We start from the raw sequence: 23022 nt of genomic DNA, 5'->3' as shown, positions 1-23022 counted from the left end.
ATGTTGGTACAGGTCAAGAGGTTTCCTAATGAAATACTATCTTCCTCAAGGGCCCGAGAGATGCACCCAGTATGGTTCCATCCCTCTATGGAAGCCACGGGAGGTACAACGCGATCCTCCCTCTTGGGGGGGGGGAAAGGTTTATTAAGGCTCTGGCAGCTTTTATCCCCCCATGCATTGGAGTGCTGGAACAAACAGATTATACAAGTGAGGAGGGAGGGCTGATCCCAGCCTAAAGGGAAGGGCAATACCTTGGTGACAGATCTCCCAGCTGCGCACACGAAACAATCAGACTTGTTCAAGGATTTGGCGGTGTACTTTACCCATTCTAACCATACATTGTCAGTATCTTGGGCCACTTGAAGCCCAAGCTGGGCTTTCCAGGGGCGATCTTCTATCTCGTGGGGCTGCAGGGGTTAACCCGGCTTGCTGCACAGCTTGCTTAAAGGTCTGATGGACCCGCGGCGGGCTCCATTTATCTAATCCCCACTGCCCTCCCTTAGTGAGGCAAACTTTGGCTCCTAGTGATAATTGGCTTCTCTGACTACCAGTGTAATAGATGTAGGGTTTGGTCAATTGTATCTCAAAAACCTTCTTTCCTAAGCAAGTGATAGACTTCATGGATTTGTAGAATTCTGCCCCTAGAGAGGTTCTGAAGACTATTTTCCCCCCTTCCTGACAACAAGGTTGCTTTGATCCCATTACCCCATTGGTTAGCAGTGCTAGGACCCAGAACCACTCCATTTTCCCAATCACTTGTCAGCGTACGGGATTTTCTGCCTCTATTACACGAATACCTTGATTGTCAATAGGCAATCCCCCTGAATCTCAGGCTCGGCTGAGTCGAACCTTAGCTTTCCCCAAGTGTTGGAATTTGTAAATAACAGGCAATTGTGGCTCCTGGTTGATCTCTTCGCCTGTGTCCCTGGCAGCTTCCAGGTGAGTGCCAGGAAGCAGAGGGCTGTTGTTCCTGCCCGTGTCCTCCTGTTCTTTCCGGGTGACAGGAGGAGACAGGGGCCTCCGGAAAGGTTTTATTCGACTGCAGTGGGTCCACTTACTTGATCCTACAAGTTTTACGCATGAGTGACTAGTAGGTCCCACTAAATAAGGCCCTTCCCACCCCTCCTTTAGAGTTTCTTTATTCCACTTTTTCAGCAGCACCTCGTCCCCTGATTGGAATCGGTGGATTGGTGCATCGAACGGTAGCCTCTGGAACGGCACAGAGTAAGCTCGTAGCTGTGAGAGAACAGACTGCAGAGTAGTTAATTGCCCCCTCAACATCTGATCCCTCAATTCCCATTTAACCTTTTCCCTTCTTCCGCAATGCACCGGGGGGGGGGGGAATCCAAACATTAATTCAAAGGGAGAAAGTTTTATCCCCTTTCTGGGCATCCTTCTAACTTTTGTCAGAGCGACGGGCAAGGCCTCAACCCACGTGAGCCTAACCCCTCTCTGGAGCTTAGTTAAAGTTTCCTTGAGGCTACGGTTGGCCCTTTCAACTTCGCCACTCGCCTGGGGTCTCCAGGGGCAATGGAGATGCCAACCTATCCCCAAAGCTTGGGCCAACCCTTGGGTAACGGTGGAAATAAAGTGCGAACCCTGGTCTGACTCAATAGTTTCGGGCAAAGAAAACCGTGGTATTACCTCTTGCAATAGTTTGGAGACTACAGTTTTTGCCTGGCAATTTTTACATGGGAATGCCTCTATCCATCCTGTCATTTGACACACAATGACAAGCAGGTATCTGTAACCCCTGCAAGGTGGCATTTCAGCAAAATCAATCTGGACCCTCTGGAAGGGATAATATGCCCAAGGCCTCCCCCCTTTGGGTGGAGGAGGCGATCTTGCAGGGTTAGTTTTCTGGCAGATCACACAAGTGGATGCTAGCTGATGGGCACGGACTGTCAAACCTGGGGACACAAACAGTCTTTTACAGTACTCAATCATAGCTGAGGCCCCTGGGTGTCCGAGGGAGTGATGCACCTGTTCTAAGATGGCCTTCTGCAAGGTCTGTGGTAGAAGTAACCTCTCATCTGTCATCTGGATCCACCCATCAGCCTGAGGATATACTCCGTGTTCCTACGCCATCTGCAACTCAGAGGAAGAATATGTGGGTGGGTCCTCCTGCCCCGGTAGGACTAGGAACACCCCTTGAACTCCCTCTCGGGCTGCCCTCTTTGCCGCCTCATCTGCTTTTTTATTTCTTTTCTCCATCTGTCCTCCTTCTCTTTTCCGTGAGCTTGGACGTGGATGATGGCCACTTGTAGGGGCAATTGAAGTGCATCAAGGTGATCTACTATTAGGCCCCCGTTGGCCACTGGGGATCCATTAGCCGTGAGGAAGCCTCTTTCCTTCCATAATTGCCCATGGGCGTGTACGATGGCAAAAGCGTTTTTGCTATCAGTGTAGATATTAATTCGCTTCCCTTTTCCGGCCTGGAGCGCTCTTGTTAGGGCCACCAATTCGGCGGACTGGGCGGAGAAATGTGGTGGTAGCTGTTCTTCATGTACGCTCTTGTCTTGAGTGACGACTGCTGCTCCTGTATACCGCTTTCCATCTAGCATGTAACTGGACCCGTCAGCAAACAAGTCCTGAGCCCCTTCAATTGGCTCATCCTCTAGTTCAGGTCGGCCTTTTGTATCTAAGTCCAATATCTCAAGGCAATCATGGTCGGGTGGTCCGGGCTTATTTGGGCCCTGGAGTATTGGCAGTAGGGCAGCGATGTTAAAGCTGGAACATGCTTTAAAGGTGAGGCTCTCATTCAGGAGTAGGCTTATCTCATATCTGGAGTGCCTGGCAGGGTTGAGGAATTTGCTTCCTCCTCCGGATCCCAGGATCTGTGGCACACCGTGGGGGACCCAAATTTCAGTGGGTCCTCCCATAGTCATTTTTTCTGCCTCTGTGTTGATTAGGGCCGTAGCTGCCACAGCTCGAAGACAACTCGGCCAGCCCCTTGCCACAACGTCCAAGACCTTGGAGTAATATCCTACAGGCCTCCAGGCCAGCCCTTTCTTCTGGCAGAGAACCCCCAAAGCTATCCCCTTGTTTTCGTGTACATAAAGCCTAAAGGGCCGGTTGGGGTTAGGGATGTACGAAAGTAACTTACCTGTTCGCGGATTATGCTGATGCTTGGGGGGAGGCGCTCCGTCCCTCCCCCCCCCCAAATCCTGGCCAGCCAGCTCCGCTCCGCAGGGATTCTGCGGAGCCGATGGCCGGCTCCACCAGTGGCCAGACATCTGGCCGCTGGCTAGCAGGGACGCAAATGGCGGTGGCCGTAGCTGCCACCGTTTGTGTCCCTGCAGTCAGCCGTGATAGGCTACGTAAATGTTTACGTAGCCTATCACGGCTGATTAAAAAAACACACAAAAAACGCGCGTATGCAAATGGCGGCGCCCATGGGCGCCGCCATTTGTGTTCCTTATTTTGGCACATCTTAGTCTACATAAACATTTACGTAGACTACGGAGAAAATAAGGGGAACGCAAATAGGGCAGACGCTACGCTATTTGCGTTCCCCTTATTTTCGCCATAGTCTACATAAATATTTACATAGACTAAGACATGCCAAAATAAGGAACGCAAATGGCGGCGCGCATGGGCGCCGCCATTTGCGTACGCGCGTTGTTGTTGTTGTTTTAATCAGCCATGATAGGCTACGTAAACATTTACATACCCTATCACGGTGTTTTTTAAAATTTAGCCGTGATAGGCTACATAAATCTTTACATAACCTATCACGTTGTTGTTGTTGTTGTTTTTAACTTGGAAATGGTGGTGGTGGTGGCTGGTCAGAAGACCGGCCGCCGCCGCCACCGCTGCTGCACCGCCACCGCACCACCGCCGGAGCTGCCGCCGGAGCCGCCGCCGCCAGGAAGATCCACCCCAGGTAAGTCCCGTCCTTGGTATGAGACGAAATTAGGAGGTCATCACAATACTGCAAGACATTTATCTGAGGGTGTTGATGAATCCATGGCCCTAAATCCTTCTGAAGCTGTTGGCCAAAGATGACAGGCGATAAGTTAAGTCCCTGGGGAATCACTGTCCATGTTAGTTGAACCTTGGCCCTGCCTCTTGGGTCCTCCCATTGGAAGGCAAATAACGGCCTCAAGTCTGGATGCAGTGGGATACTGAAGAAAGCATCCTTCAGGTCTATGACAGTAAACCATTCATGGCTTTCTGGAATTTTTGTCAAGAGAGTGTGTGGGTTTGGCACCACGGGGTAGGGGGTTTCTATTTGCTGGTTGAGGAGGCAGAGGTCTTGCACAAGTTGGTACCCTTTTCCTTCCCCTTTAGATACCGCGATGATGGGGGTGTTGTAGGGGGACATTACCTCGATTAGGCGTCCCTCTTCTTGCAGTCTTGATATTACTGGCTGCAGTCCAATTTTTCCTTGTCGCGAAAGGGGGTACTGCTTCACATCAACTGGCCTGGCTCCTGGTTTAAGAGGTATTCTGTAGGGTGCGGCTGTCTTGGCGCGGGCCGCCCCTCCTTTTCCACCCCAAACCAAGGGATTAATTCGGTTTTCTATCTGTTTCCATTCTTCCCCCTTTTCTGCATGGGGTTCTGGTATGGCATTCAAGAGTGCCATCTCATAATTGCTACTCTGCTGTTTGGGGAGCCGCACCTCCATTTTCCCATCTGGGGTAAATGCAATCTCGAGCACTTACCTTTTGACGAAATGTGATTCGAGGTGGGCGGGAGGTGCCCCGTCCCTCCCCCCGAAATTCTGGCCGGGGGGAAGGCGCCCCATCCCTCCCCCCCAAAATTCTGGCCGGGGGGAGGCGCCCCGTCCCTCCCCCCTGAAATTCTGGCCGGGGGGGAGGCACCCTGTCCCTACCGCCGCGAATCCTGGCCGGCCGGGTCTGCAAATGGTGGCGGCCGTAGCCGCTGCCGTTTGCGTCCCTGCAGTCAGCCATGATAGGCTATGTAAATGTTTACGTAGCCTATCACGGCTGAGTAAAACAAAAAACCACGCATACGCAAATGGCGGTGCCCATTTTTAAAAAATCTAGCTGTGATAGGCTACGTAAATCTTTACGTAGCCTATCACTTTTTTTGTTTTTGTTTTTACTGGAAATGGTGGCGGCAGCCGGTCAGAAGACCGGCCGCCGCAGCTGCCACCGCACCGCCGCCGGAGCCACCGCCGCTAGGGAGATTCGCCCAAGGTAAGTCCCATCCCGGGGGGGGCGGGGGGGCAGACCATTTCGCCACCGATTTCGGGGGGCCGAATGCACTGGCATTCGGCCTTCCCGAGATTCGTGGCAAAATTCTCTGACATCCCTAGTCATGCCTACGTGACCGAGTCACTAGTTACACTAGCTACTTATGACCTCCCCTTTTTATCTAATAGTATCATTTATTCCTACATAGATCAGAAGAAAGGGATACCTGTCAGTGGGCTTTATGAGTGTAGGCAACCCTTCAGTCACTAATCTGTCCTCCCAGGAGACAGCATACATCCATGCGTCTTCACAAATACTTGGGTTTCGATCCCACGCAGCAAGGAGTCTCCCACTACTCCTCCTCTTCTCTTCTTCTTGTTGTAGGCCGAGGTTTCATCACTTCTTCTTGACAGACCTTCAGCCTCTTGCTTGCTCTCATGTAGGTTCCCCTGTAATTCTTCCTCTGCAGGCTGTCCTCCAGTCTCATCCTCAAGTACCTGGAAACGGTTCCATAGTTCCAATGCTTCCACTGGTGTAGAGTGGCTTTTAGTTCTTCTGCTCCTAACTGTCACCAAGGAGTGACAGTTTTCCAAGGTGTATCCTCTACTTCATTTTTCCTCACCTCAGCATTTCCCTCTTCTGCCTCAGCTTCTGTTCTTCACTTTGCTGCTGTAGTTCCACCCTTCTGTCCAAGAACTCTTTGTGTTCTCTTATTCCCTGGAGCGTCAATAGGGATGTCAGAGAATTTCACCACAAATCTCGGGGAGGCCGAATGCCAGCACATTCGGCCCCCCGAAATCGGTGGCGGAACGGTCTGCCCCCCTGCCCCCCCCAGGGACGGGACTTACCTTCTGCGAATCTTCCCGGCAGCGGCGGAGGCGGTGCGGCAGCAGCCGGTCTTCTGACCGGCTGCCACCGCCACCATTTCCAGTAAAAAAAAAAAGTGATAGGCTACGTAAAGATTTACGTAGCCTATCACGGCTAGATTTTTAAAAAACACCATGATAGGCTACGTAAATGTTTACGTAGCCTATCACGGCTGATTTAAAAGAAAAAAAACCCCATGCGTACGCAAATGGTGGTGCCCATGGGCGCCGCCATTTGCGTTCCTTATTTTGGCACATCTTAGTCTACGTAAACATTTACGTAGACTAAGACGGCAAAAATAAGGGGAACGCAAATAGCTGTCAGGGTGGACACTGAGCCCATAGAATCCCAGAGTAGTTCTGATGCTGAGGAAGAGCAGTCGCTCCTTCGGGAGAGGAGCGCGCTCCTTTTTTCCCAGGACCAACAGCTGACGGAGATTCCTCCCACCCACATTCCTAGTTTAGAAAGCAGTCCAGGGAGTGACTCAGCACAGATAGCAGACTGGGGGGGGATGCGCGGCGCAGACGCAGAGAGTGGCGCCAAATGGTTCGTGCTCAAAGAACGGTTGTGCCCAGAGGATCCAAGGGAAAAGGGGAGGGATTCTCCCTAGTCCTTATATTCAGGGGTCTGCCAGTAATTGCCTTTCAAACGGGGACCAACTGTTCCAACTTAGGGCATAGGGATGCTGCTGCTCAGATCTAGTTGCTACCTGTTGAGTTACTAAGTTGTAAAAGAAGAATAAAGCTTTGCAAAGAATCCCTTTGTCTGTGTCTGGACTTGGCTACTGGATTAGACAGAGAGAGCCCTCCAAGGAGCCCTTGACAATAGCGTAGACGCTACACTATTTGCGTTCCCCTTATTTTCGCCGTCTTAGTCTACGTAAATATTTAGAGATGTCGGAGAATTTCTCCGCGAATCTCTGGGAGGCCAAATGCCAACGCATTTGGCCCCCCGAAATTGGTGGACAAACGGTCTGCCCCCCCCCGGATGGGACTTAACTTGTGCGAATGTCCCTGGCGGTGGCAGCTCCCGGCGGCTCCCGGCGGAGGTTGGGTGGCGGCGGCAGCGGCTGGTCTTCTGACCGGCTGCTGCCGCTGCCATTTCCAAGTAAAAAACAACAACAACGACAAACATGATAGGCTATGTAAAGATTTACGTAGCCTATCACGGCTAGATTTTCAAAAAACACCATGATAGGCTACGTAAAAGTTTACGTAGCCTATCACGGCTGACCTTGCGGGGGGGGGAAGTGCGTACGCAAATGGCGGCGCCCACGGGCGCCGCCATTTGCGTTCCTTATTTGGGCACGTGTAGTCTACGTAAACATTTACGTAGACTACGGCGAAAATAAGGGCAACGCTATTTCGGCCAAAGCCGAAAGGACACTCATCTGTGGATGTGTCTGGTGGTGAAAAGAAAATCCGATGCGGTAAAGAACAATATTGTTTAGGAACCCAGAATGTAAGATCAATGAATCAAGGTAAGCTGGAGGTGGTCAAACATGAGACAGCAAGACTGAACACTGACATCTTGGGAATCAGCGAACTAAAATGGACAGGCATGGGCGAATTTAATTCAGGAGACCATCATATCTACTACTGTGGGCAAGAATCCCTTAGAAGAAATGGAGTAGCACTCATAGTCAACAAAAGGGTGGGAAAAGCAGTACTGGGGTACAATCTCAAAAACGATAGAATGATCTCAGTACGACTCCAAGGCAAACCATTCAACATCACAGTAATTCAAGTCTGTGCCCCAACCACTGATGCCGAAGAAGCTGAGGTTGATCGGTTCTATGAAGACCTACAACACCTTCTAGAACTAACACCAAAAAAAGATGTCCTCGTCATCATGGGGGATTGGAATGCTAAAGTAGGAAGTCAAGAAATAACCAGGATAACAGGCTAGCATGGCCTTGGTGTACAAAATGAAGCAGGACAAAGCCTAATAGAGTTTTGCCAAGAGAACACGCTGATCATAGCAAACACTCTTTTCCAACAGCACAAGAGGCGACTCTATACATGGACATTACCAGATGGTCAATATCGAAATCAGATTGATTAGGTACTTTGCAGCCAAAGATGGAGAAGCTCTATACAGTCAGTACAAACAAGACCTGGAGCTGACTGTGGCTCAGATCATGAGCTGCTTATTGCAAAATTTCAGCTTAAATTGAAGAACGTAGGGAAAACCACTAAACCATTCAGGTATGACCTAAATCATATCCCTTATGAATATACAGCGGAGGTGAGGAATAGATTTAAGGGATTAGACCTGATAGACAGAGTGCCTGAGGAATTATGGACGAAGGTCCATAACACTGTTCAGAACGCAGCAACTCAAACCATCCCAAAGCAAAAGAAATGCAAGAAAGCAAAGTGGCTGTCTGATGAGGCTTTACAAGTAGCTGAGGAAAGAAGGGAAGCGAAAAGCAAGGGAGAAAGGGGAAGATATATCCAGCTGAATGCAGAGTTCCAGAGAATAACAAAGAGAGACAAGAAGGCCTTCTTAAATGAACAGTGCAAAGAAATCAAGGAAAACAATAGAATGGGAAAGACTAGAGATCATTTCAAGAAAATCGGAGATCTCAAGGGAATGTTTTGTGCAAAGACGGGCATGATAAAGGACAAAGAAGGCAGGGACCTAACAGAAGCAGATGAGATTAAGAAGAGGTGGCAAGAATACACAGAAGAACTATACAGGAAAGATCTTAATGTCCCTGATAGCCATGACAGTGCGGTCACTGAACTTGAGCTGGACATCCTCGAGAGTGAAGTCAAGTGGGCCTTAGGAAGCATTACTAACAACAAAGCTAGCAGAGGTGACAGTATTCCAGCTGAGCTATTTAAAATTCTAACAGATGATGTTGTTAAAGTGCTGCACTCAATATGCCAGCAAATTTGGAACACTCAACAATGGCCACAAGACTGGAAAAGGTCAGTTTACATTCCAATTCCAAAGAAGGGCAATGCCAAAGAGTGTTCAAACTACCATACAATTGCACTCATTTCACATGCCAGCAAGGTTATGCTCAAAATCCTACAAGCTAGGCTTCAGCAGTATGTGAACCGAGAACTACCGGAAGTACAAGCTGGGTTCCGAAGAGGCAGAGGAACTAGAGATCAAATTGCCAACATTCACTGGATCATGGAGAAAGGAAGAGAATTCCAGAAAAACGTCTATTTCTGCTTCATTGACTATGCTAAAGCCTTTGATTGTGTGGATCACAATAAACTCTGGCAAATTCTTAAAGAGATGGGAGTACCAGACCACCTTAACTGTCTCCTGAGAAACCTGTATGAGGGTCAAGTAGCAACAGTAAGAACGAGACATGGAACAACTGATTGGTTCAAAATTGGGAAAGGAGTACGACAAGGCTGTATATTGTCGCCCTGCTTATTTAATTTATATGCAGAGTACATCATGAGAAACGCTGGGTTGGATGAATCACAGGTCCGAATTAAGATTGCCTGGCGAATTATCAACAACCTCTGATACGCAGACGATACCACCCTAATGGCAGAAAGTGAAAAGGATCTAAAGAGCCTCTTGTTGAGGATGAAAGTGGAGAGTGCAAAAGCTGGTTTGAAACTCAACATTAAAAAAACTAAGATCATGGCATCTGGCCCCATCACTTCCTGGCATATAGAAGGGGAAGAAATGGAAGCAGTGACAGATTTTATTTTCTTGGGCTCCAAGATCATCGCAGACGGTGACTGTAGCCATGAAATTAAAAGATGCCTGCTCCTTGCGAGGAAAGCTATGGCAAACCTAGACAGCACAGTAAGAAGCAGAGACATCACCTTGCCGACAAAGGTCCATATAATCAAACTATGGTTTTCCCAGTAGCAACGTATGGCTGTGAAAGCTGGACTATAAGGAAGGCTGAGCGCTGAAGAATCAATGCTTTCGAATTGTGATGCTGGAGAAGACTCTTACGAGTCCCCTGGACTGCAAGCAGGTCAAATCAGTCAATCTGAAAGGAAATCAATCCGAAAGGAAATCAACCCTGACTGCTCATTGGAAGGACAGATACTGAAGCTGAAGCTCAAATATTTTGGCCACCTAATGCGAAGAGAAAAGTCACTGGAAAAGAGCCTGATGCTGGGAAAGACTGAAGGCAAAAGGAGAAGGGGATGGCAGAGGATGAGACTGCTAGATAGCATCACCGATGCAATGAATATGGACTTGAGCACAGTCCGGGAGAGAGTGCAGGACAGGAAGGCCTGGTGTGCTATGGTCCATGGGGTCACGAAGAGTCGGACACAACTGAATGACTGAACAACAACAACAACAACTTCAGATATAAACTGAGTGCTGCAGTGTATCTAAGATACTTGTGAATCTCTGTTATAGAACCAGTTATGGAACAGCCTTCCCAGAGAGGTTTGCCTGAGACCATCCCTGTGGTGTTTCCAGAACCAGGTGAAGACCTGTCTGTTCACCCAGGCCTTTTAAATTACTCAAGTAGTCTGGGCCTCTCAAATTTTAAAATCTGTGTATTTAATTTTGGAGTGCTGTGAGTTTTATTTGGTTGTTATATTTTATATTGCTTTTGTTTGTATGATTTTATATTCTATTTTCTATTTAAATTATTGTTATGGTTGTTCATTGTAAGCTGCCACTATAGTTTTCTAGTGGTAAAAAGTTGATCACAATCACAAGTGAATTAATACACTGCATTCAGGTGTTATGTTTAACACTGGCTTCCAATCCTGGCTTCCAATCCTGGCTTGTTTGGGACACACTTAATCATAATCTCATGTTTGAAGGTAATAAAAAGCTATCTCCTTCCTGATTTGTTTACCCACTCACACAACAGAAGGAGCAAATGGGAGCAGATAGGCCACATACACCAGCATGCAGCTCGTTCACATTGTCATTTCTTAATCCATGATTCCCTGTTTAACGTAACATCTGAATGAGCCAGTGTTTCTCAGATGGGTCAAGAACGATTAGGTAAGAACCAATTAAAAATTGGTGTAGTGAATTCGACTCAACAAGGAAGCTAAGAATCATGAGAAACAGAGCATCCTCCTCTACTCTCCTGCTGCACTGTCCCACTTTCTCCATTACATTCTGATGTGCTTCAGGCAATCACAGAGGCGGCTTGGTTCTGCAGCTCCTCCTGCACATGACACTCAGCTGCCTCTGCAGCATTTCTAAATTATTTTCACGAACACTTTGTAGTGAAAACCTAGTTCTGTTTCACTCAGAAAGCCCTCTGAGAAGCAAACAGACTCTAGAGCACTACAATATCTCCCCTACTCTCTCACAGACATCCACTCTTCCTTCTCTCAACCTACACACCAACTACTCTCAATATCCCCCCTCCCAGTGATCACTTGTCACATGCTTATTTTCATTTTCTGGTTGAAAAACATTCCATATCATTATTGCTTGGAAATTTGCACTGAAATCAAAATTTTAATACACACTTCAGTTACAAGGTGATTTTGCCAGTGACTAAGAAATGATAGTGATGATGATGTCACAGAATGATATCTGCAAACTATTTAGTGTACTAGGCCCTGTACATACTAGATCTTCAAATAACTTACCTGTAACCCTGCAAGTGTAGCCCCTTGACGGACGCATGCAAGGAACACTTTTTGAGCCAGAGAAACACAGCAGGAGCCTGAGCCAGAGCCAGAATTTACCTCCTGCTTGATTATGTGAATAAACTAATAAGTATATAAATTAAAGGACCAGAACTAGCAAATGCACAAGATGCAACCGAAGATGAATACACTGTATTCAAGTTTAGGAATAGAGCTGTGCTAATTACAAGGCATCTAGAAGGATATAAATGTATCTAATTTTAATTTGTGTGATAATTAAAACATAAACTAAATGTAATAAAATGATAATGATAGTGAAACATTTTTCATTTTTACTATACTGTCATACACCCTGAGTCTACATTCACCCAAGGCAAAGGAGCTCACCTGCTTAACCCTCAAGCACCAACACCACTCCAGTTTCAATTCCTGGAGAAAACATTGGCACCAGCCTGCCTCTGTTAATGCATGGGTACAAGCTTCCTATTTTGATCAGGCAGAACTCCTCAGAAAGGAAAATTGAATGGGATGGATACAGAGTTGACCACCCCACAAGTGGAAGAGCTCTTTCCACTGGTGGAGGTAACCAGGGATCAGCAGAGCCTCCTTGCTGGCGGAAGGAGGTAGAGCAGCAATTTTTACCAGTTTCTCCTTCCCTCCCAGTGCCACTTCACACACTGTTCTGGAGGATCCCCCAACTATCCAGAGGAGATTTCAGTGGCCATACAAGGAATTGGCAAAAATCATCTTCCCCTTCTTCGATCATCCAGTTCACAGAGTTCCATTGCACCGAGTCTAGGTCCAACCCATTATGTTTTCTCTTATAAATCCAATTATCTAAACAGGAAAGCTGATTTATGGATATTTATTGCACCAGGCTTACCCCAAAAGAGGTATAAAGCTCCCACACTACCAAGATGTCGATTAATGTACCAAGCCTTTTGAAAAAAATGATTCATGGACACGACAATACAGGCAACACATATATCAAGGTATTCTAAATTGGTTTTCCCAGGGCTCTAGGGAAATTCAGAAAATATTTCCATTTTAACAGAAAAAGGAATCATAATTTTGTTTACCTTCTCATAAATGCATCCAGCTGGCCAATCTTGGGAATAGCCATTACAGCTATCTCTCAAACTTTATAAAACCTGTTCTCTATTGCTGGAGATAAAGCCTTTTCCTAGTTTTTAGCTAGCAGTCTTGCTGCAGTCAAGAAATTTAATATTAACTCATCATGGCTCTAAACCAAAAAGTCTAAATAGCCTAAAATAGAGGTTAGCAACTGGTAGTCATTCAGCTGAATCAGGACTGTTGAAGGATTCTAACTGGCCCACTATTTGCCAATCCTCCCTCCTCTTGTTGGTGGTAATGTGGATCATAAAAATGGTGGGTCACGTGAAAGATTATGCCTTAGTATACATTATCTCAATACCTTTCCTCCAATGTTATTTAGGGTGTAATCAGCAAGCCAAACAGACATATTTAAAACCCTAAATTGGGTAGTGGGGTGGGATATATTTTTCCTCCTAACAGCTCCAATATTTCTCCTGTTCTGTCATGTACCTTTAGCACAGGATCTCTGAGAACACATATAATTTTACTATTATCCAAAATAATTTTCCCAGTTACTGTTACAATAATCCTTTTTGTTTGCTTATACAAGATTTAACCATATTTAGATAATATACCTTTTATTCTCTTTTCTGCAGACCTGGCTAAATTCCTTACTTTCTTCTATCTCAAAGACAACGCAACACACCCAACTTTAACAACCAGGAAATGTTATTGGGCTTTGTCTTCTTTAATCTGCTCCAAATTTTGATGGTATTAATTGCTATGGCCTTTGATTGTGGTTTCTTCCAAATCTTTTTGCAACTCTCACTTAAGCTTCATTTGTCACTGGGTTCTGACCCCTAACTGTAATAAAGTACTTCTGCTTTCAGTTTGCGGCCTTTCCTTTTTTCTGAATGACTCCTGGCTCTGGTGTTCAAGAATAAGCCTTGAAATACCTTTTCTGCAACTCACACATGCTTTTTATCTTTGTGCCACCAATTTATATAGGTCTAATTTCAAAGGTAAATAATTTTTTTACGTTCTCTTCACATTGTCTTTTTACAACTTCTTCCTGAGCTCAAACTCATTATCCATCTCTGAGTCACCTACAATTCTCCATTATTCATTCTGAGGTAACTAGTCCTGAACACCACATTTCATAAAAGAGTGAATCACTGATTTGTATAATGGCACAGTTCTTCTCCATTCTTTTCCTTCTTTTTAAAAAGCTTTCTGGCATTCTGTTTACTTTTTTGACAACAGCTACCTAAAATGACGTCCATGATCGTCTCCCTGAGACAATGGTAGTGTTAGCCTGAAAATGGAGAGTACTTTAAATTTCATCTACAATCTGCATCACTTTACATTTTAGTCACCATCTTGTTTCTTGTTCATGGAACCTGGAGTAGTTCCTTTGGAATGTCTTAGTTTTCTTGAATCAGCCATGCTGAATAAACACCTCATCAAAAATTAACTAAGCCTTCTTTCCACCTTTTCCCTACACAGTGTGACACTGAACTTGTTCTAAAAGTGAAAACTCTGGGTAAAGCCTATTTGTAATCTAATTAATGGCCTGCTCTGATTGCCTTTGTTCTAAAGAGAGAGAGAGAGAACAAATCAGGTGACGGTCATCCTGGACAAATGGCAGGACCTACTTCTAGTTTATTTTTATTCTGAATATTCACAAAGGAAGAAGATCCAAAGCCTTGCAATATTTTAACCAGCAGAGCTCATTCACCTAGGACATTTGCTAGATATGCATGCAGTCCTGACCATCCTTGAACACACACTCACATAGACAAATGTAAAGCTTGAACCACGAGATCACACACAAACACAGCAGCAACAATTCCTCTGACAGCAGCATCACTTGTTCCAGACACTACCATAGGAGGAATTGGTACTAGCAGTGGGATGACTAGTACAACACTTTCTTTTGTCCATACAAATACATCCCTGGGAATGGTTGGCAGTTACTGTTCTAATGTTGAAGAAGACTTGTGCCAACTGATCCCCCCAGTTGATCCAATAGAAGTTACTGTTTCATTTGATTTATGGCTTTTATTCTTTTGATCAAAATATTATAAATATCCTGATTTACTCTTGAGAGGACAGAATGTTGGTGTCCAATTCCACAGCAGCTGGAATAAGATAGCTCAATATGGGTGGGCTATAAGCCCTGTTCAACAGTGAGATTTGAGATTGTTCTGAGAGGCCGCAACACCAAAGCCCTCCAGCAACTGGGGCCTAGTACAATGTTGGCACTAAAGAAATATTAAAACTACGACCACTGTCACCACTACAAGTAGTAGTAGTAGAATTTAATTTGCATGTAATTGACTGTATGCCTCATGTATTTAAGACATTTATTTCCATAATTTCTGGCACAGTATTATTTTGTTTTCTTTGCCTACTCTCCATAGGTGTTCTAATGGAGAATGAGATCCTAATGGAACTAGAAATGTAGCAGTGTCTTACTTTTGGGGTATCATAATTTAAATTGCTGTATATTTTCCAATTCCTCCAAGGGGAAAGAAGAAACCTCAGTCCCTAGTCTAAAAAAATGATCTGCTGCTCAGTAGCAAGCACAGGCATTCCAGTTTTGGTGCCATATACATTGTGCTGCAAGACCAAGGGTATATGGCACCTGTGATCTATATCTATCTAACTGTTAATATCTATCTTGTTCAGGGTGGTTACATGACTAAGTAAAGGCGCTGATTTATCAATCCTCCCAACATCTTCATTTGTCAAATCAGGCCCCACTTTACTTACCATCTATTCATGTAATATGAGTATCTGCCACTAGAAGCAGGGCTTTTACAGATGTGGCCTCAAGATTGTCAACTGACCTCCCTCTAGAATTGAGGAACTGCACCTTCCTTTTTCATTTGCCTTTGTAATTTCTCCTCCCTAGAGCAATTTTTCTGGCTGCCTAATAATGATGGTGTTGTACTTTATATTGTGGGTTCAGAAAGCAATCTCCTCACCCCCACCCCCATACAGACGATTCAAAGAGCCTTGTTCCATTCTGAGCTGTGTTCAGATCTCTTTGAGTCCAGCCTGAAATGGGGCTCACCTCCTGCTGCTAGCTAGCTCCACCCAAAAGTGCTGCCCCTCCTTCTCAAGCAAAAACGTTCGCTTTGCAAAGGGAAAGGGTGTAACAGGGCTTACTTACCTCAGGCTTATACAGCACTGGTACTAAAATCCCTCAAGTAAAGCATACCAAAGATCAATGCATTTTATTGTCAGCAGTAGTACTCTTATTGGTATCATCTAGGAAGAGTTACAGTGTCAGGATTCCCTTTTTGCCCTGCTGAGAACTCCAAAAGCCAAATCAAAACTCAGACAAGAGTCTTTTATTCCATGGCTTTAATCCATTTACTCTAATGAGGTATACAGATGCAAATTGCTAGTGACTCCCAGACGACAAAGGAAAAGCCTTCAAGGAGTTTAAAGGGAAGCTACGAAAGTTGGCCACCATTTGGGAAAAGGAGGCAAACTATCCTAACTTAAGGGGTGGGAAGGGAAGATCTCCCTCTCTCCCGTGACACCTCTAGACGCAGCTGTTGACACCAAGCCAATCGGGCAGAATGCTTAAGCTCAGCCCCTGCCAACTCCCTCTTCTCTCTGAGTCTGCGCCTTGGGTCTAAAAGTTCAGGTTCTCCTCCTCCTGCTTCCCCCTGTTCGTTATCTATCACAGGGATGTGAGAAGGGGCCCCCCCTCCATCCGGCTGTGCCTCTGAAGCCTGGGAAAGTTCCTCCTCCACGTTTTGCAGCTCTTCCCCAGAATCTGAACTGCTCTGCCACTCTATGTGTTCAGAGGCAACCCTGAGATTTTTGTGCGTATGTATGAAAAAATGAAGAAAATACCATTGGTGATATTCCATTACCACAGGCTGTAAAGGATGTATATGAAACCTATGAACACTGGTATTCACTAACTAACCATGGGGGGCAGGATATTTACCTTGGGCTGGCTTTGCTTACAGTCCTCTAATCTCCTGTTTACCATTCCAGCAGCCATTCTCTTAATCAGCAAGTGGGACTTCAAGAGTTGCTTTACATCAGCAGCACTGCATGCTGAGCTGCTTTCAGACAATAAATGCGAGCTACTTACCTGATTTAAGAGAAGCTAGAGCATTTGTGCATATGCAAGAGTAGGAGTAAGGATAACAGGCAAGGTTAAGAATATCTGGGAGTAGTGACTCCAAAGGAATCACTACTCTCAGAGGAGACTGCAAATGCAGGCACTGAAAGATACAATGGAAAGAGAATTGTGATTAAGACACTGGAGATGGAGTTTTCAGGGTGGAAGGATATTTTCACAAATGTGTGTTAAAATTGGAAAAAATCATAGTATGTTTGATTATAGCTGGAGTCCTAATAAACGTACCCTTTATCCAAACTGGCCCTTGGCAATTGTCCTGTGAATATCATTGCTATAGGTGCCGCTTCTGAGGCTTTCTTCACATGGAGCTTTTATCCTGCGATTGAGATTGCTCCCTCACAGAAGTTTGTGGGCTCCTTACATGACGCCATGATCATTCACGGTGTCTCCTGCACTAAATGCCCTTTGTTCCATTTTTAAATAGATTGAAGATAATGAGCTATCAAATTACTCCCTTGTGTTCCACTTGAGTTCCTTCCATGAGAAGAGGAAAAGCGGCAAGACGAGGAGCGAGATCAATGAAAGATAATGGAAGACTCAGATACGGGAAGAAGGAGGGGGAAAAGCGAGGGGGAAAAGGAAGTACATGAAAAAGGGAGTCATTGTGATCCTGCAGTTAAAATGGAAGCAGAAAGCCCCGTTTTAAATGCAGGATTTTAGGCTGGTGTAGAGACGCCCTGAATTCGGATGGTGCAGTGAAAACAAAGTTATGCAGCAGATGAGATGTACCATATAGGGAAGATGTGCTAACTTTTCACAGAGGGAAGATGTGCTAAGACGTGTTTGTAAGGGCAGATTGTACTGCAAATAGAGCTGACAATTTCTTGAGATGACTCCCAAAGGAATTCAAAAAACTTTGTCCCTAGCAGGGGAAGATGGGAATTAAATGGGTCTCTTCAAAAAAGCTCCAATAAAAAGTACAGTGAGGTTCTGGCATCTGTCTTCTCATTTGCAGGTAGTGTTCCAGTGGCTTTGATACTTTCAGATCCAGAAGGTTACAGAAGGCCTAAGCAGGTGGTGCAATTATAATGCAATAAATGCACTTCCTTTTCTCATTTGCGGTGCCCAATCCACATGTCTTTCTTCAAGGCTGCATTTCTGTTGTGATGATATGGTTTCTGAAAGGACTCTTCTATCCTTTTTGCCTAGAAAGGAAGATTCCTCCCTGCCCCACCACCACACACACAAACACACAAGTATGGCAACTCTTCTCATTGGAGCACTGTAATGCTGAAAAGTGGCAGTAATCTGCACGCTAAACTATAAAGAAACAAGGATGGGCTGAACATGGCTAAAGCAGAGACATGAATTACCACCCATTTCTGGCAGACATTCTCTGCCTTTAACAGTTGTATGGTGGGTAAAAAACAACAATTATAGAACCACCGTGGCTCTATAGTTAAGGTGAGTGGGTTTTTTCAGCATTGTATCATTACAAAAAAACTGACATATCTACTCATAAAACTATCAGTGGGAAATCTAGAATGATGAATCTATCTTCTGTGGAGTATAATCTGACCTAATTTCAGAGAATGGCCAGGTTATAGCAATTTAAAAATTTCGCCCTGAAGGCCAGGCACCCTGTGTTTGCAACCATTTCTGTACCTACTCAAAACATATCTTCAATTTCTCCTCTTGGCAATTTAGATTATGTCAAAAGTATAAGGATACTGCAAGGGTTTTCCTTTAGCTGATTGGATGAAAATCTGTTATGGGTTGCTAAAGTTAAGAGATGTCAAAGTTCCTATTTTAAATCAGTCATTTACAACAATAAAATCAGTGGGGCAACTAACACTAAAATAATTAAAATACAGTGAAACAATACATATCAACAAGCTAAAAGCACCAGAATAAAAGAAGAATAAAAATATAACCACCAGCAAAGATAACTGAAAACACAGGCCTGGGGAAAAGGGCTTCACTTGGCATTGCAATGACATCAGAGTAGGTAAGCTTTTCTGGGAAGAACATACTGAAGTTGGGGCACCACCATGGAACAGGCCCTTTCCCTAGTAGTTACCCTTCATAGGGACATGTAGAGACGCTTGATTCTTCAAGCAACCTGCGCCCAAGCAATAAAGGGCTTTAAAAGCCAAAAACAGCACTTTCTAACTGGGCCCAGAAACAGACCACAAGTCAGCTCAATTGATGAAGCACCACTGTGTCTGTCCCCAGTTAGCAGTCTATCCACTATATTCTGAACTAAGTGCTATTCCTGGACTGTCTTGAAAGCAAGCCAAGTGTACCTTACCACGTGCTTGTATGTGGCATGTGTTGCTGCACGTGCACATAGCGTGTTCCTGCATGTGCTTGCACATGGCATGCACCTGTACATACTCATATATGGTGAGTCTTGTGTCTGCATATGTTTGTATGTGATGTGCTGCTGTGTGTGCTTGTATCTGCTGTGCTTCTTCACATTTGTTTGTATGCAAACTGGAAAATTAACCGTAAGCCCACCTTTTCCCTTGATCTTTCCATTCCAGTTCTCTTCCTACATAAGTTGGGGGAACACCGAAGCTAGGAATAGTATTAAGTCAAACTTCAATAGTTACATATGCTTAAATCCTCGACTCTTAATTCTGACAACAACCTCTTGCATGGTTTATCTTAAGCTGGAGAGTGCAATTTTGTGCAAACCTCCTGCTTGTGCTGACTGCTGGGGACACACAAAAATAAGTATGGGATGTACTCAGCATGGTCGGTCACAAATTGTGTATGGCTGCTCAAACTGACCAGTACCTACTCTCTGGCAGAGATTTTCTCGTAGCTCTGCTCCCTGATATCCTTTTCTGTGGATGTCAGAGGGCATTTCTACACCAGCCTAAAATCCTGCATTTAAAACGGGGCTTTCCGCTTCCATTTTAAATGCAGGATCACTACTGGCTCCCTTCCCCTCCTCCCCTTCCCCCTGTATCTGAGTCTTCCATTATCTTTCATTGATCTTGCTCGTCTTCTTCTGGCTTTAACTCTTTGCATGGGGGAAACTGAAGCAGAACACAACGGGGTAATTTGATAGCTCATTATCTGCGATCTATTTAAAAACGGAACAAGGGGCATTTAGTGCAGGAGGGCCATGGCAGGGTCACAGTGTCATGTAAAGAGCCCGCAAACTTCCGTGAAGGAGCAATCTCAATTGCAGGATAAAAGCCCAGTGTGAAGGAGCCCAGAGACTGAACATAGAATTTTCTACATGCATGTGAAGAGCTCAAAGCCTCGGAGACCTTGAATGAAAAGGAAGAGTAGAGAGAAGCAACACCCTTTGGAACAGAGTTGTATCAAAAGAAAGGCAGAGCCAAACATTACCAAGGGATTCCACAAGGGGGGGGGGAATCCATAAAGGCAAATCAGCTATTGATTTCTACTATTTTATTTTCATGTATTTAACTTAAATTTAAATAATTTTATTCATGCCATGTGATTCAGGCTAATTCTTTACGGTCAAATCATACAAGATGCCACTAATGCAATGAGCAATTGTTTAAACGTTTTTTCAAAAAATGAATAGCTGTCATGGGAGGCCCAAACCAGACTGGGACTTCAGCAGCATGTGAGGGGGCTTTAATCATTTGCCCCCTGCTGTGGTCGTGACAAGGATACCAACATCTGCTGTTTACATTGGAAGGAAAGTTCCCATCCATGCCAATGAAAGTTCTCCCACTCCCACGTACATAGCAGGTGTGGGGGGCAAAGGGTAAAAGCCCCCTACCACTCCACTAGATGCTATTACAGATCAAGCACCCCAATGTTGCTGTTGTTGTTCAGTCGTTCAGTTGTGTCCGACTCTTCGTGACCCCATGGACCATAGCACGCCAGGCCTTCCTGTCCTCCGCTCTCTCCCGGAGCGTGCTCAAGTTCATGTTCATTGCATCGGTGATGCTATCTAGCCATCTCATCCTCTGCCGTCCCCTTCTCCTTTTGCCTTCAATCTTTCCCAGCATCAGTGACTTTTCCAGTGAGTTTTCTCTTCACATTAGGTGGTCAAAATATTTGCGCTTCAGCTTCAGTATCTGTCCTTCCAATGAGCACTCAGGGTTGATTTCCTTTAGGATTGACTGATTTGACCTCCTTGCAGTCCAGGGGACTCGTAAGAGTCTTCTCCAGCACCACAGTTCGAAAGAATCGATTCTTTGGTGCTCAGCCTTCCGTATAGTCCAGCCCTCAGAGCTAAACATTACTACTGGGAAAACCTTTACAGCTTTGATTATACGGACCTTTGTCGGCAAGGTGATGTCTCTGCTTCTTGCTATGCCGTCTAGGTGTGCCATAGCTTTCCTCCCAAAGAACCAAGTGTCTTTTAATTTCATGGCTACAGTCACCGTCTGCGGTGATCTTGGAGCCCAAGAAAATAAAATCTGTCACTGCTTCCATTTCTTCCCCTTCCATATGCCAGGGAGTGATGGGGCCAGATGCCATGATCTTAGTTTTTTTAATGTTGAGTTTCAGACCAGCTTTTGTACTCCCCACTTTCACCCTCAACAAGAGGCTCTTTAGATCCTCTTCGCTTTCTGCCATTAGGGTGGTATCATCTGTGTATCTGAGGTTGTTGATAATTCTCCCAGCAATCTTAATTCGGACCTGTGATTCATCCAACCCAGCGTTTCTCATGATGTACTCTGCATATAAATTAAATAAGCAGGGCGACAATATGCAGCCTTGTCGTACTCCTTTCCCAATTTTGAACCAATCAGTTGTTCCATGTCTCGTTCTTACTGTTGCTACTTGACCCTCATACAGGTTTCTCAGGAGACAGGTAAGGTGGTCTGGTACTCCCATCTCTTTAAGAATTTGCCACAGTTTGTTGTGATCCACACAATCAAAGGCTTTAGCGTAGTCAATGAAGCAGAAATAGACGTTTTTCTGGAATTCTCTTCCTTTCTCCATGATCCAGCGAATGTTGGCGAGTTGATCTCTAGTTCCTCTGCCTCTTCGGAACCCAGCTTGTACTTCCGGTAGTTCTCGGTTCACATACTGCTGAAGCCTAGCTTGTAGGATTTTGAGCATCACCTTGCTGGCATGTGAAATGAGCGCAATTGTGCGGTAGTTTGAACACTCTTTGGCATTGCCCTTCTTTGGAATTGGAATGTAAACTGACCTTTTCCAGTCTTGTGGCCACTGTTGAGTGTTCCAAATGTGTTAGCATATTGTGTGCAGCACTTTAACAGCATCATCTTTTAGGATTTTAAATAGCTCAGCTGGAATACTGTCATCTCCACTAGCTTTGTTGTTAGTAATGCTTCCTAAGGCCTACTTGACTTCACTCTCTAGGATGTCCAGCTCAAGTTCAGTGACCGCACTGTCATGGCTATCAGGGACATTCAGATCTTTCCTGTATAGTTCTTCTGTGTATTCTTTCCACCTCTTCTTAATCTCATCTGCTTCTGTTAGGTCCCTGCCTTCTTTGTCCTTTATCATGCCCATCTTTGCACAAAACGTTCCCTTGAGATCTCCGATTTTCTTGAAATGATCTCTAGTCTTTCCCATTGTATTGTTTTCCTCGATTTCTTTGCATTGTTCATTTAAGAAGGCCTTCTGGTCACTCCTTGCTATTCTTTGGAACTCTGCATTCAGTTGGATATATCTTCCCCTTTCTCCCTTGCTTTTCGCTTCCCTTCTTTCCTCAGCTACTTGTAAAGCCTCATCAGACAGCCACTTGGCTTTCTTGCATTTCTTTTTCTTTGGGATGGATTGAGTTGCTGCCTCCTGAACAATGTTACAGACCTCCGTCCATAGTTCCTCAGGTACTCTGTCTAAGAGGTCTAATCCCTTAAATCTATCCCTCACCTCCACTGTATATTCATAAGGGATATGATTGAGGTCATACCTGAATGGTTTAGTGGTTTTCCCTACGTTCTTCAATTTAAGCCGAAATTTTGCAACAAGAAGCTCACGATCTGAGCCACAGTCAGCTCCAGGTCTTGTTTTTACTGACTGTATAGAGCTTCTCCATCTTTGGCTGCAAAGTACCTAATCAATCTGATTTCGATATTGACCATCTGGTAATGTCCATGTGTAGAGTCGCCTCTTGTGCTGTTGGAAAAGAGTGTTTGCTATGATCAGCGTGTTCTCTTGGCAACACTCTATTAGCCTTTGTCCTGCTTCATTTTGTACACCAAGGCTATGCTTGCCTGTTATCCTGGTGATTTCTTGACTTCCTACTTTAGCATTCCAATCCCCCATGATGAAGAAGACATTTTTTTTTGGT

The 23022-nt window shown here is 45.0% G+C and overlaps 1 protein-coding gene across 1 annotated transcript in view; it reads right to left on the bottom strand.

Annotated features, from left to right (window-relative positions):
• BSN (bassoon presynaptic cytomatrix protein) overlaps positions 1-23022 on the bottom strand; it is a 314535-nt gene that overhangs the window by 171714 nt on the left and 119799 nt on the right. The window lies entirely within an intron of this gene.

Source organism: Heloderma suspectum, chromosome 2 (genome assembly GCF_057233095.1).
Source record: "Heloderma suspectum isolate Gila_16-S chromosome 2, 16-S_ref, whole genome shotgun sequence".
NCBI classification, from domain to species: Eukaryota; Metazoa; Chordata; class Lepidosauria; order Squamata; family Helodermatidae; genus Heloderma; species Heloderma suspectum.
The sequence above is the reverse complement of the archived record's forward strand: the minus strand, read 5'-3'. Positions and strand labels throughout refer to the sequence as shown.